Source organism: Drosophila nasuta, chromosome 3, assembly GCF_023558535.2.
Source record: "Drosophila nasuta strain 15112-1781.00 chromosome 3, ASM2355853v1, whole genome shotgun sequence".
Taxonomy (NCBI): domain Eukaryota; kingdom Metazoa; phylum Arthropoda; class Insecta; order Diptera; family Drosophilidae; genus Drosophila; species Drosophila nasuta.
The window spans coordinates 43,341,909-43,354,106 of record NC_083457.1 but is presented as its reverse complement, the minus strand read 5'-3'; the positions used below and the strand labels follow the sequence as shown (position 1 = coordinate 43,354,106).

The 12,198-nt window shown below is 38.2% G+C and overlaps 1 protein-coding gene across 2 annotated transcripts in view; it reads left to right on the top strand.

Moving 5' to 3' along the window:
* The first annotated feature begins 298 nt into the window (after positions 1–298).
* The window catches only part of LOC132788499 (rho guanine nucleotide exchange factor 16), a 28,829-nt gene continuing 16,929 nt past the window's right edge, over positions 299–12,198 (top strand). Inside the window, exon 1 of one of the 2 annotated variants that reach the window (XM_060795946.1) lies at positions 299–822. The gene's annotated coding sequence lies outside the window, so the exon portion shown is untranslated. Of the gene's footprint in view, positions 823–7,667; positions 7,863–12,198 lie in introns of those variants that run through there. The other variant, XM_060795945.1, reaches the window with a different exon arrangement.

Genomic DNA, 12,198 nt, shown 5'->3' with positions numbered 1-12,198 from the left:
ACATGCTAATTGAGCGTAGGGCAAGCTCTCGCTTGTCGATTATGAGCAGGCGACAACAGCGCAACTGACCACAGAACTTTTGCGTAAAAGCTTTAACGCACGATTTACACGTTGAATGATTGACAACTGTGTTCATGCAATGGCGAAGCGGAGCCCCACGATCCCCATATTCGATTGCCTTCGTGCGCTCTCTGACCTCCTCGTCGTTTAAAGCTTGCAAGCTTCGGCAACAGTGCACGCTGCTGCTGCGGCTGCTACAGCTTTAGGTTTCAGTTCAGTCTTGTTGTGCGCGCGAACGTGATCGTATAAGAAAGCAATAAAAGCAGTAAACGGATTGTGTGTTCGGATTCGTATTTGTCTACGTCGCCGCGCCTCGCTTCGTTTTATCGTCAACCATTGAGAGTACGGGGTTTCAATTCTGTTGGTTTTTCTTTTGTTATCGAAACCAATTGGCATTGTGCAACGTGATTGATCGTTCATGTGGCGCTCGCAATTAAAATCAAAAGTGCTCTTAACGCGAAAGTAAAAGTGTGTTTGTGTGTTTTTGTGGCGCCACTAAATGTGGCAAGTGCTAGTGTCGCAATGATACCGGCTTTGGGAAAGTGCATGCAAATTCGCAGTTCGCTGCGAATAAAGAAATAAATAAAACGCGTTAATTTACATATCAAAGAAGTCGCTTGTCAATACCCGTTTTATATAATCGTCCATAGATTATCATTGAGCTATTGTGTGGCAGAGTGTAAAAGATTATCATCATCATCTGCTAATATTATTGAGTGGGGATTTTTATGCGCCAAAGTTGATACAAAACAGCGCCAAAATGTAAGTGCAATGCCAATAAATTAAAAGCTAAACAGCTTAAAACTAGTAACTGATAAATGTTGTACAGTTTATGGTATATAGGAAATGTCATTTCCAGTTCCCCAATTGAGTCGAGTGTTCATTTTTATATTGCAGTCGACTCTGATAAAGCTGTAAGAGCTGAATAAGTCTTTCCTCTGTTATCAGCCATATGGTTTCTTGAGAACAATATTTATATGCCACTTTTTATCGACGCTGTCTGAATCATGCGGATTGTATTTGTTTTTCAGATGTGCTCTGCTCTTTTAATCTGCACTACGTATTCCCATTTGCAGTAATCCACACTAGCTACAGTTACCCACATAAGTATATGCACACAATACAGCGCTACAGATCATTGTTGTTTTTTGCTTGATTTATTAGCTTGTTTGTTTTGTTTGCGCCCTTCTTTCGCAATTTATTGCTGTTAGAAAGCTGCTAAATACAAACAAAGGTTGGTCTCTCTCTCTCTCTCTCTCTCTCTCTCTTTCCCTTCTTCCTGAGCCAATTTGCTGAAACTTTCCATGCGCGCGATCTGTTTAGATTTTGTGGTCATTCACTTTCTGCTCTTCGTCTCGTTATCCTCTCTTTTCGCACCTGTCTCCTGTGATATTCCTTCCTTTCAGCGCTGTGCCAGTTGTCATAAGTAATTTACAGCCTCGTCGACTAGCCACTGTTACAGTTGCATATTTAACTACACTCTGCTACAAAATACTTTTCTTGCAGTTTGCGCTTTGTCAATATGGCTTAACGTAGACAGTTTTACACTTCAAGTGATAAGCGTATCATAGCAGTGGACTATAAATATAAAAAAAATTAAAAAATACCCACTGCAGTCTTGCATGAGTCATTTTGCAATTAAATAGTAATTCTTAAATAGATCCAGAAAGGTCGCGGATAGTTTATGAAGAAAGTATGTGGCATATAATTAACCTTAACCATCAAAAAAGATAAGATATACGGACTCATCAATCAATAATCAAAATTTGTATCGAATTCTTTGCCTTATCGGTAGAGTGTAAAAAATTCCTGATTTATTAGATGTCTGAAAAAACGAAAATTTGCGTATTTCTTTCATTTCCAATTCATTTTTGATATACTTTACCTTTCTTGCTCGCTTAAAATGTGTGTAAATAGTGCCAGAGAATTTTTCGCAGACTTGGCTGCACAGTGCTGTAAACAATGTGTGTACACAACAATTTCTTCCTGTCTCATTACACATAATGATATATAGTGCATATGTTTGTAAAAATATGTGTGTGTGTGGCATTTTTCGCATATGGATGCATAAGCTGTAAGACGTAAGTCAACTACTTTAACTGGCCTCCAGCTGATGTCTGTAAATGTCAATGTAACTCAATTGTATAAAGACATTTCAAGCAGGCTTCCGTCTTCAATCTACACTAGCTCAGTGTTTAGTTTTGTCAGAGCTGAATTGTGCTGTCTTTTTATCACGTTCGGCGGACACAGTTGTTGCTAAAATTAGCCATAATGATATAGTTATGTCGTGGTAATTATTTATGTATGTTGTAGAAGTAGTACGACATCTGGATCAACACTTTCCATTTTCAACTGTCAGTTTTCATTTTCATCGTGTGATGAAAAAGAGTCTTTGACGAGTGGGAATGGAAGTTGTGTTGAGCTCACAGCATCTTTAAGGTTGGCACATCATTTGCATAACGACACATTTATAAACTAACTATGATTGTTTCGAGTGCCACCGCCATCATAATAATAATTTTTGTTTTGTTTTGTTTTGGCCCAACGTGGGTGGGCCCAGAGTCGTCTAATTGTTCGATATTTACATTGTATATCTCATGGATGCAGATACTCGTACATAATTTTCAAGTGGGCGCGCTGACAGTTTTGCTTCGTTTTGACTCAACACTCTCAATTTGTATTCGATTTCCAAATTGATCTTATGCTAACGATCTAACACGTAACGCCCATACACTGTGCCAAATTACCCAGTTCTAAGCTTCAGTCTGATGGAAATAATTGGATTATGAAATGAAATTGAAATTACGAATACATTTCCACGGAATACATAAGACACAAAAGCCTCAAGTAATTGCAAAAACGTCACGTATGTGTATACCGAATGTCAAGATTGAAGTAGAAAAACAAGAATTTTTAGATAGTGCAGAAATAAAAATTGAAAACATGCAGAAATTCGACTATCTGCAAATGTACATAAGAAATACCCTTGTAGTTGGTTTTTTATTACAAGAGATTGGTTCATTAACATTTTTTGAAACTTATAATAACAGTTTAATAGTATAATAATTGATAGAACTGAAAAAAAAGAGAATTGTAAAACTACTATTAAAAGTAGACCGATGATAAAATATGTAAAAGCAACTTAAAATTTTAATTATAAATTTTGAAACCACAAAATATATTAAAAATTTGGGTTACAAATCGTAAACAAAAATAACACAAATGATCACATATGTTATTAATGAAACAGGTCTTCAAAGTAAATAATTTAAAAGCGGAAATACTTTATGCCAAGTGCTAAACCGAATTTCTATCAGATGTGCGCTAAACAGAGTTAAAATTAAATTTGGAATATTCTACTGCTACCAATCAAGGGCTTTTCCCTTATTTGTCAATACTGGCTTTATATAATACACTTGATTAGGTTCTTTCCCCCTTATTTGGAGGCTGTAAAGCGGTGACATATTTAAGTTAATCGTGTGTGTTTTTTTGTTGGTCCGACTCACTGGGCATTCCTGTGGCTGTGACTCATGCGAAGAAAGCCAAGTCAAGTGGTCCACGCTGGCTCTAAAAATGGGGAATGTGAAACCGGTCAAGAGACGCACAGTGCTACACAAAAGTCCACCGCTTACTCACGTGCCTGCAGTTTGCTGCGCTCTCGAATTTTGGATGCCTGGAAAATTATTATTGTTACCAATTGGCAATTGCTGTGCATGGCCAAAGCCGTTCGTCGCGACAGCCAATGAACTTTGTCTGCATGTTTTAAACATTTCACATCAGCAGTTTTATATATTTTGTTGACAATATAAATTTTAGATCTCTAAGTGCGAAAAACACGTCATCATTTGTAGTAAACTTGTTGCTGACATTTACGGTTGCTCTGAATTATGTATGGCCTGCAAAGTGCTCAAACATAAATTTATAACTAATCGGTAATCGGACAGCGGCGATCAGTAATCGATTTTTCAGTCGATCACGTAGTTTGCCAATGCTAATCAAAGCTGTCATCATTGTGATCATCATTAGCAACTCAGTTCTCATTTCTTGCCAATTTTTTGTGAAATTCCAGTTGACTTCTCCTCTTACCTGCTTGTTATGCATTTGGCGTATTCGCAAAATATCGTGCGACAATGATTTCACATTGTACTCTCCACGAAATTGTTCAAAGCATTCTATATGGTTCAATGCTGTATAATTTGGCAGCACTCGAAACTGTGTCAAAGCTTGTGGGCGATTGAAGATGCCAACGAATTAACTTGGCCCAGACAGTTCATTCAACGTTTGCTACTTCCAACTATGAGGTCACATGTTGAGATAAACAAAAAACGTTCAGTGACAGATAGTTTCCAATTAATATAAAAGCCTCTTCAAATTATGAATATTCAAGACTGTGACAAACATAAGAATAAAATAATAGGATCGTTAGACTTTGATCTAATTTGGGTTTTATTTAAACGCCTTCTAAGTGGACGCTTGTGCTGTATGAAAAATGCCAATCTCCTAGTCTTTACTCCTAGGATGCTTTATTTAATCAGCTTAAAGCTCTTCAATTTATTCACGCGAGCTTTCGCATCGAAAGTGTGCCCACTTTCTTCTTGTTTTGTGCTATTGCGATATAAGTTAACATTAACACATATGAGGTCACATGATGAGATAAACAATAAACGTTCAGTGATAGATAGTTTCCAATTAATATAAAAGCCTCTCCAAAATATGAATATTCAAGACAGTGATAAATATAAGAATAAAATAAGATCGTTAAACTTTGATCTAAATTGGGGTTTATTTAAACGCCTTCTAAGTGGACGCTTGTGCCGTATGAAAATTCCAACCTCCTAGTCTTTACTCCTGGGATGCTTTAATCAGCTTAAAGCTCTTCAATTTATTCACGCGAGCTTTCGCATCGAAAGTGTGCCCACTTTCTTCTTGTTTTGTGCTATTGCGATATAAGTTAACGTTAACCCATTTTAACTGATTAATCACGAATCATCGACACATTGTGCTACGTGGTCAAGTCATGTTGCTAATTGAACTCAAATCACGTTTACATTGAGTACTCATAATAAATAGACTCATGGGCAAGGTCGGTTGCTCTGGTGAAAATCCATCAGATGTTGAATTGCAGGCGAAATTTTGGAAAGTCTAGATATTATATTTACTTCCATCTCACAGCTTCTCAACAACGGAGGCGCCCTAATTGCAGGTGCTGTGACGATGACAACGTTGCTAAATGAGCTAAACACGGAATTAAATAGACCAAGAAATATTACAGAAAAGTTGCACTTCTCATACACTACCTAAAATTTTCCACTTTCCGAAGTCGTTGAGAAATATTTATTAACTAACAAACAATTAAATAAACAATTAATATTAATAATTGGTTGCAATAAAAGTTATGTGAAGCAAATACTTTTACAGAATGTGAAAGCGTTTCGAAATTTTAAAGTAACTTTACTAATACTTAATATAGTAAACATTTTAATTTGCTCTTAAATATTTTTTAATTTCTGCACATTATTTCATGGTTTATATTAATTAAATGGAGTAGAGCAGTTGCGAAATAAATATAGTTCGAAAAGGAAATGAAAACATATTCAGTGATAATTTCAAATAAACTATTTAAATTGTAATTTTAACCCAGTTAAAGGAATTACAGGTTGAGAAAGAGTATTTGCACGCTTAGGTGTTGCATAACAGTATATGAAATGTGATATGCTCTTATTAAGAGCGTAAATAAAGTAGTGTGAGAGAGAGGGGAAGAGAAAATCGTAATTGGGGAGAGGGAGAGCGCAGTGCTTCTCTGATTTCGTCAGGCCAATTGTAACGGCAATTAAAGCTTTACATTTGTATAGACTCTACACAATTCTACAACAAGTGGTTGTTGCTGCTGCGTCGAGTGATTAATGTGCATTGTTTCGCATGCGACTGCGACGAAGGGGGCGTGGCATGGCCCACAAATGTGGGGCGCCCACCAAAGAGAGGCAGGCACTTGATGCAAATTACAGACGAGGCGTGCCCGGCTAACAAGTGTTGCCTGCTGTGGTAAACAACCGCTTGCCACATGCGGTTGGCTCATAAATACACACAATCGCAGATGATGCTGAAGTTGTTGCCTCCCCTCCTCCTTCTCCTGCTCTGTTGACAGTCCGAAGTGAGTTGTAAGTTGTTGCGCTGACAGGCCCATGTTTGGTTTGTTGTTGCAGCCTTTTGCTTTCTGTTTTTGCCGTTTGTGTTTTTTTTTTTTGGCACATTGAATTGAATGAAAATGAAAACCAGGTTTACAGGTCGACGTCGTTGATGTTGTTATTGTTTTTGTTGTATGCATTTTGGGCTTGCGAAATTGTGCTCAACTCTTTGGCATTGTCTCGACTTTTAATCGCACACATTCCACAATATGTGGCAGCAACAACGGCAGCAACGGCACTCGAATATTAACACAGTTTGATGCCTCTCTGATAAGCAAACTGTTAAATGCATTTCAATATTTTTTTACCCGCCATAATGAGTTTAACAGTGGCGTATGGTCACCCTGGACAGCGAGCTTGGCATGCCACCGAGTTTGCTGCCATCTCGCTCGCACGCAAAGCTTTGTCAAAGCAAAAGCAAAAAAATAAACACATTTTGCCTTTTGCTTTTGTTGTGTTTGCTTTGCGTTAAACATGCTGTGTATGTGTATGTGTGTGTTTGTGTTTTGTTTTTGTGCCGTCTCTTTTTGTGGTGTTGAACTTGGGCTTGGGTAAGAAAGAACTTGCCGACTCGAACTGGTATTGAATTTTTCGTGCTGTTTGTTTTTGTATTCAAGCGCCTGCATTTGTGCGAGTATGTTCGTGTGTGTGTTTGGGTATTTTTTTTTTTGGTGTTAGCTTGTGTGTGGCTTTCGTCACAAAACCAAAAACTCGTTTCCGTGCGCGTCTCTAATGGGATTTACGATCCACGTTAGTAGAGTTGCTTGTGGTGCAGACATTCCAAGCAGAAGCAGCATCATCGCATTGCTGATGAAGTGTAGAGGGAAATGACAGCTTTGATGATTGCCCTCTAAATCAATTGAAGGGCCAAGCATCTTAATTAAAATTTGTATAGCTCATTAAGGCGCGGCGCTGTCTTCAAAAAACAAAACGCAAGCGCAAACGCAAATGCCAATGAACGCTAGTTGTGCGCATGCTACAAACAACGGGTGCTGTTTAATCGACTGCAACTGCAACTGCAACTGAGCCTGAGCCTCCTGCATCTCGTGCTTATTGCATCCGCCAAGGCGCTGCTTTTGTGGGTCGCACGACAACAGCTGCGGCGGCGGTGGCGGCGTCGTCGTCGTTAGCATCGTCGCATACTTGTGGAGAAATGCAGCAGTGCAGCAGAATCAAAAGAATCAGAACAAAATGCAGGCAATGCACAAGAATGCGAAACGGCGCGAGACCAAAAAGACAAGAAAATAAAAACAAGTCGCTGCAGCAGCAGCGCAGTCGCAGAAGCGAACGCTGTGCTAACGAAAAGAAGTTGCAGTCGACGTAGACGTCGACGTTGTTCAGCTAGCTGGCTGCCCAATCGACACCAAAGCAGCGCCGCGTCGGTTCGGCTCTTCAGTTGCTTTGCAATCGTTCGTCGAGTCGGGCGTTTTTCGTTGAGAGCTTTGCGGCTCAGCTCATCTCTCCACTTTTGTCTTACACTGTGAGCTGTGCGCGCGCGCGTCTTAAAGCTCTACAAATTGTGTGTGTGTTTTATGTTATGTTCTTCTTTATGCTAGAAAAATCATTAAAATTATGTGCAATAATCACGGTAAACATAATTTTGGCAAATTACTAAAGGTGCGTGTTGGAGTAAAGTGAAACGAAAGTGGCTGGCAAAAGTGAAACGCCCACAGGCAATAACAAATTAACCAAGAATCTAGCCAAACCACTTGGCCAAAAGCCCACACATATAAATAGTTACAACAACATCGAATATCAACAGCAGCAACAACAGCATCTGCAGAAATTTCACCAAGAACAGGCTGCGGCCAAGCCTGCCAAGCCTTCCAATTTAAGCGTGTGTATGTGTGCGTGTGTATGACTGTATGCTTAAGCGAGTGATAGTGTGTGTGTTATTTTCTACATAGTTGTGGATTATATATGGCAAATGTCTTCTTGTTCCACACATAAACACATTTGAACATGTGTGGCTTGACTTAATGGTAATTAAATGAAATGAGGCTTTTGCTTTTTGTTTTTGCGTTGTGCTTTAACGGTAAACTGCTTAGCTTTGACGTTTTTTTTTTGTGTTTTGTTTTTTTGCGTATTCTGTTGTGATGGCCTCAGAACTGACCTCTGCACTGCTCTGCTCAGCGCCTGGCCAGCCTACAGTTGCAGCATAGTACGGCTCATCTTACGGTTTAAGCGGCAATGCTACCGTTGTGTTTTGTCGTGTCTTGAGCTTTGCAACATGCTGCTTGGCTTGCTCGCTGCACGCTAATTACACGCCTCTGTGCTTTATGCGCTCTCATCACCTCACCCCACCTCCTGTTCTACCACTCTCTCTCACTCTGTCTCACGCTACCCAACGCGCATTTGTTGTGGTTCTTGTGGAATGCAGTTAATTTGCATAAAATGTATACTAGGCAAAAAGCTTTGACAGTTCTGTTGTGACTCTTTTTGACAGTTGTGTAGTTGTATGTGTATATGTGTGTGTGGTTATGGATTACAAGAATGACTAATTAGCTGCTGCGCTAGCTGCGTTTATTGGTGGGCTGATAAATTCACCCAAAAATGACTAACGCATTGCGCTTTTATCAGTTTGTATAAATAAACAGTAAATATAGAGACATACATGTTATAAATACGTAGCTACAGTAAAGCGCGACAGAGAAAACCACATATTGCACCATCGTAATTAGTTTGCGCAATCTCACGTAACTCCGTAAATATTTTAACTAAAGTGATAAAGTTAGGAATGTCCCAAATGTATTCCATAGCACGGAATTTTTCATTTATATATATTCCCCTTAACTTTGAAGTTACTAATTGTGAAATCATTAGCTTAACAAAGTAAAATATATCAGCAGTGGTCTTCGGCTTACTTAAGGTAGTTCTTACTAAAAATGGGGGCAATTACAAGAAGACAAGTCATCCAAGTGTCATTGTTCGCCTGAATATAAACTCTCGACGCCCTCTAGCGGACATTTTAGAATAACTGACTAACGATAATGTTACTCGTGAATTGTCGCTTTCTCATATTTGTAAAAACGAAGCGGGAAGTTCAACAGGAGAATTTAAAAATGTTCCATTTGAGCTATACATACATCAGGTATATAGTACGATTTTGTATATTATATACGATCACATTCTCTTTTGGGGTTGTCAAACTATGAGCAGAACACTCTTCACTTAACGCCCTGCTGAAAGTCAGTGCATCAATTTAGCAAATTGAATTTGCCTTAAACTAGGCGAAAATGCAAACAACTGATGAAAGCAATGGCAAAGCAACATACACATAGCACAAAGCGCGCTCTTTAGAGTTTAGCACAAAGGCGACCACAGACTACAACTCGAGAGGCGGGCAAGGCAGACAGATTACTAGCTATGGATAGCTAGGCACAAGCCCTCGAGTAGAGGGCAGTGGAAAAACTATCGACCCAAGACACACAAACACACCCTCTCTACCTTCAACCTTCTGCCTTAGCCTCCCCAACTATTCACCTCCCTGGCTATTTGTTTACGCTCGTTTAACACGCTGTAACGCATACGCCACGTTGACCAGCCCCAATATACAAATGACATTGACTGGTTAAGGGTGAATTTCCGCCACTCTTAGGGGTTGCCATGGGCTCATTTAGTCGTAGGGTCTTTCAGTTGGTCGTCAACTGTTTCGGGTGGTTGAATTCAATTCAATTGGTCGTCTTGGTAACCGACCAAAACATAAACAAATGCAACTTGCATCATAAAATTCGGACAACAAATAGTTTGCCATCGAAGGTCCTTGTGGGTGTCGCGTGTGACGTAAAAAAGTGACAGAAAAAATGACTTAAATATATGAAGAACATTTCTGTAAATACTGCGGGTAATTTCAGCACACTTTTAATGCCACTTTAAGTGATATCGAACTGTGAAATTAACGCAAGAAATGGTGTTTGCAATGTGTAAGCACAGAGCTTGCAAAAGTTAATTATGCACTGTTAACTTTGCTGCAACCGTAACAAATAAATTGCACACAAACGTTTGCAAGTGTAACTGTAAAGATTATTAACTTTATCATTATATAAATATTTAGTTTCTGAGAAGTGAGATCACTTGGTGGCTTCTTCTTCTATTGGACTAGACTTTTAATTTATTATCAAGCACTTTAGTGAGTTCATTAAAATGGCTTCCTAACTTTGATGACGGCATCTTCACTAAATCTTTCACTGAGACAGTTCATTAGTTGACCGCAGAAATAATCAAGAAAGCACAGACAAAAAATAAAACCGAAAAACAAAAAAAGGAAAAGTAAACTTTCACATTTCTAATGGGCCTTTTGTTGTTGTCAGCGAGATGGGAGCTAATCACGCTTCTTGCTATGCATAAACGACAATAAATTTTCTTTGATTTAATTTCTAGAAACTTAACGATACGAAAATATCTTTCTCTGTGTTATACATATATATAGTATATATATTTACTATATCCATTCGTTGCGCATAATTTTCATTTATCGTTTTGTCTTCCGCATTCATTCATTCACCTGCAACACAAAACAGTCGCAGTCTGTTATCGAGTATTTTGTATTGTTGTTGTTTCAGCCAAAGCGTGTCTAATCGCCAGTTCTTCTTGGAATGGTTAAAACGCACAGAAGTTATCATTCAGTCATTGGCAATGCAATACCATTGGGCTGCTCACTTTCACCCATCGCAGCTTGAAGCTTGGGCGGCAGCTTCACTTCTGATAACTGTGAAAATCCCACTGAAATTATGGCCAGTTTTTCAACGTGCCTCGTAATGCGCATCCGTCTCAATAAGATGCCATTGGCATCTGCTTATGGCCCGCTGTGGCATCCCAAAGCTTTTAGTTTCTTTTTATATACGAATGATATGCATTTGCATGCCACCATAAAAAAATGTCGCAGCGTCAACAATGACACTTGCAACAGCAGGTGCATTCGAAACAACGTCAGAGAGAGAGAGAGAGAGTCGCTGAAAAAGATGTCTAGCAAATCTTTTGTCAGCAATCGTATATATAAATACTGCTTAATTGTGGGAGCATGGGGTATGCTGTAGTTTCAAGATATTTAATTCCACAGAATATGAATACCATATTAAGCATATGCCTTAATTTGATCTTTAATCTACTTGTATGAAACTTGGCTACAGTTTTTTAAATTAATATTAGCTAAGACTTAATAAAAGCAATTGGTTCTACGCTCTTTTTATCTATTAATATATTTCTAAAGAAATGTTTATATTTCTTTATCTTTTCACAACTTTAACCATTTTCATAGGCAAATAGTTTTATTACTTCAACTTTTCATTCCCAAAACAAATTTGTGAACAAATATTTCTATTTCTTTAACTAATTATCACTGCGATGACTATTTATACTACATTAAGGATATAGACTTTTCTCATTATTTTAATTTAATTTTCCAAATAAAAATATAATCGGTATCATTTAGTAAATGCAATTGCATCTAAGTTCCTTGAGTCTTTTAAATAAATAGTTCAGTCTTCATAATAAAGTCTTCGTAAATAAATAGTTCAATTTCTTAAACTTCTCAGTACTAGAATTAATTCATAATGAAATTGATCAACTTCTTTAACTTCTGATTAGAAAAATCGAATCTCAAAGTTTTCCTAGGGTATCTCAAAGTCTTGCTAGGGTATCCCTTTAGTCTCGCAGACTCACCTGTCACATTATTATTGCTATTTATTCATACGTATATCTCTATACATTTATTTGCCGTGTATTGTTTACATTTTCCCTTTTTGGCTTCAGTTTTTTATATGCAAAGCATTCATTGGCTTTTTTGTTGACTTTGTTTTTTCTCTCTCTCTTACTTTTTGTATTAGCCACGCCAAAAAGTTGTTAACCTGGCTGTCTGTGAAGTGGCCTTAGTTTTCAGCTGTTGAGCTGTTGAGCTATTGAGCATATATTTGTCTGATGGCATTGACGACTTTCAATCAAAAATATGTCGGCT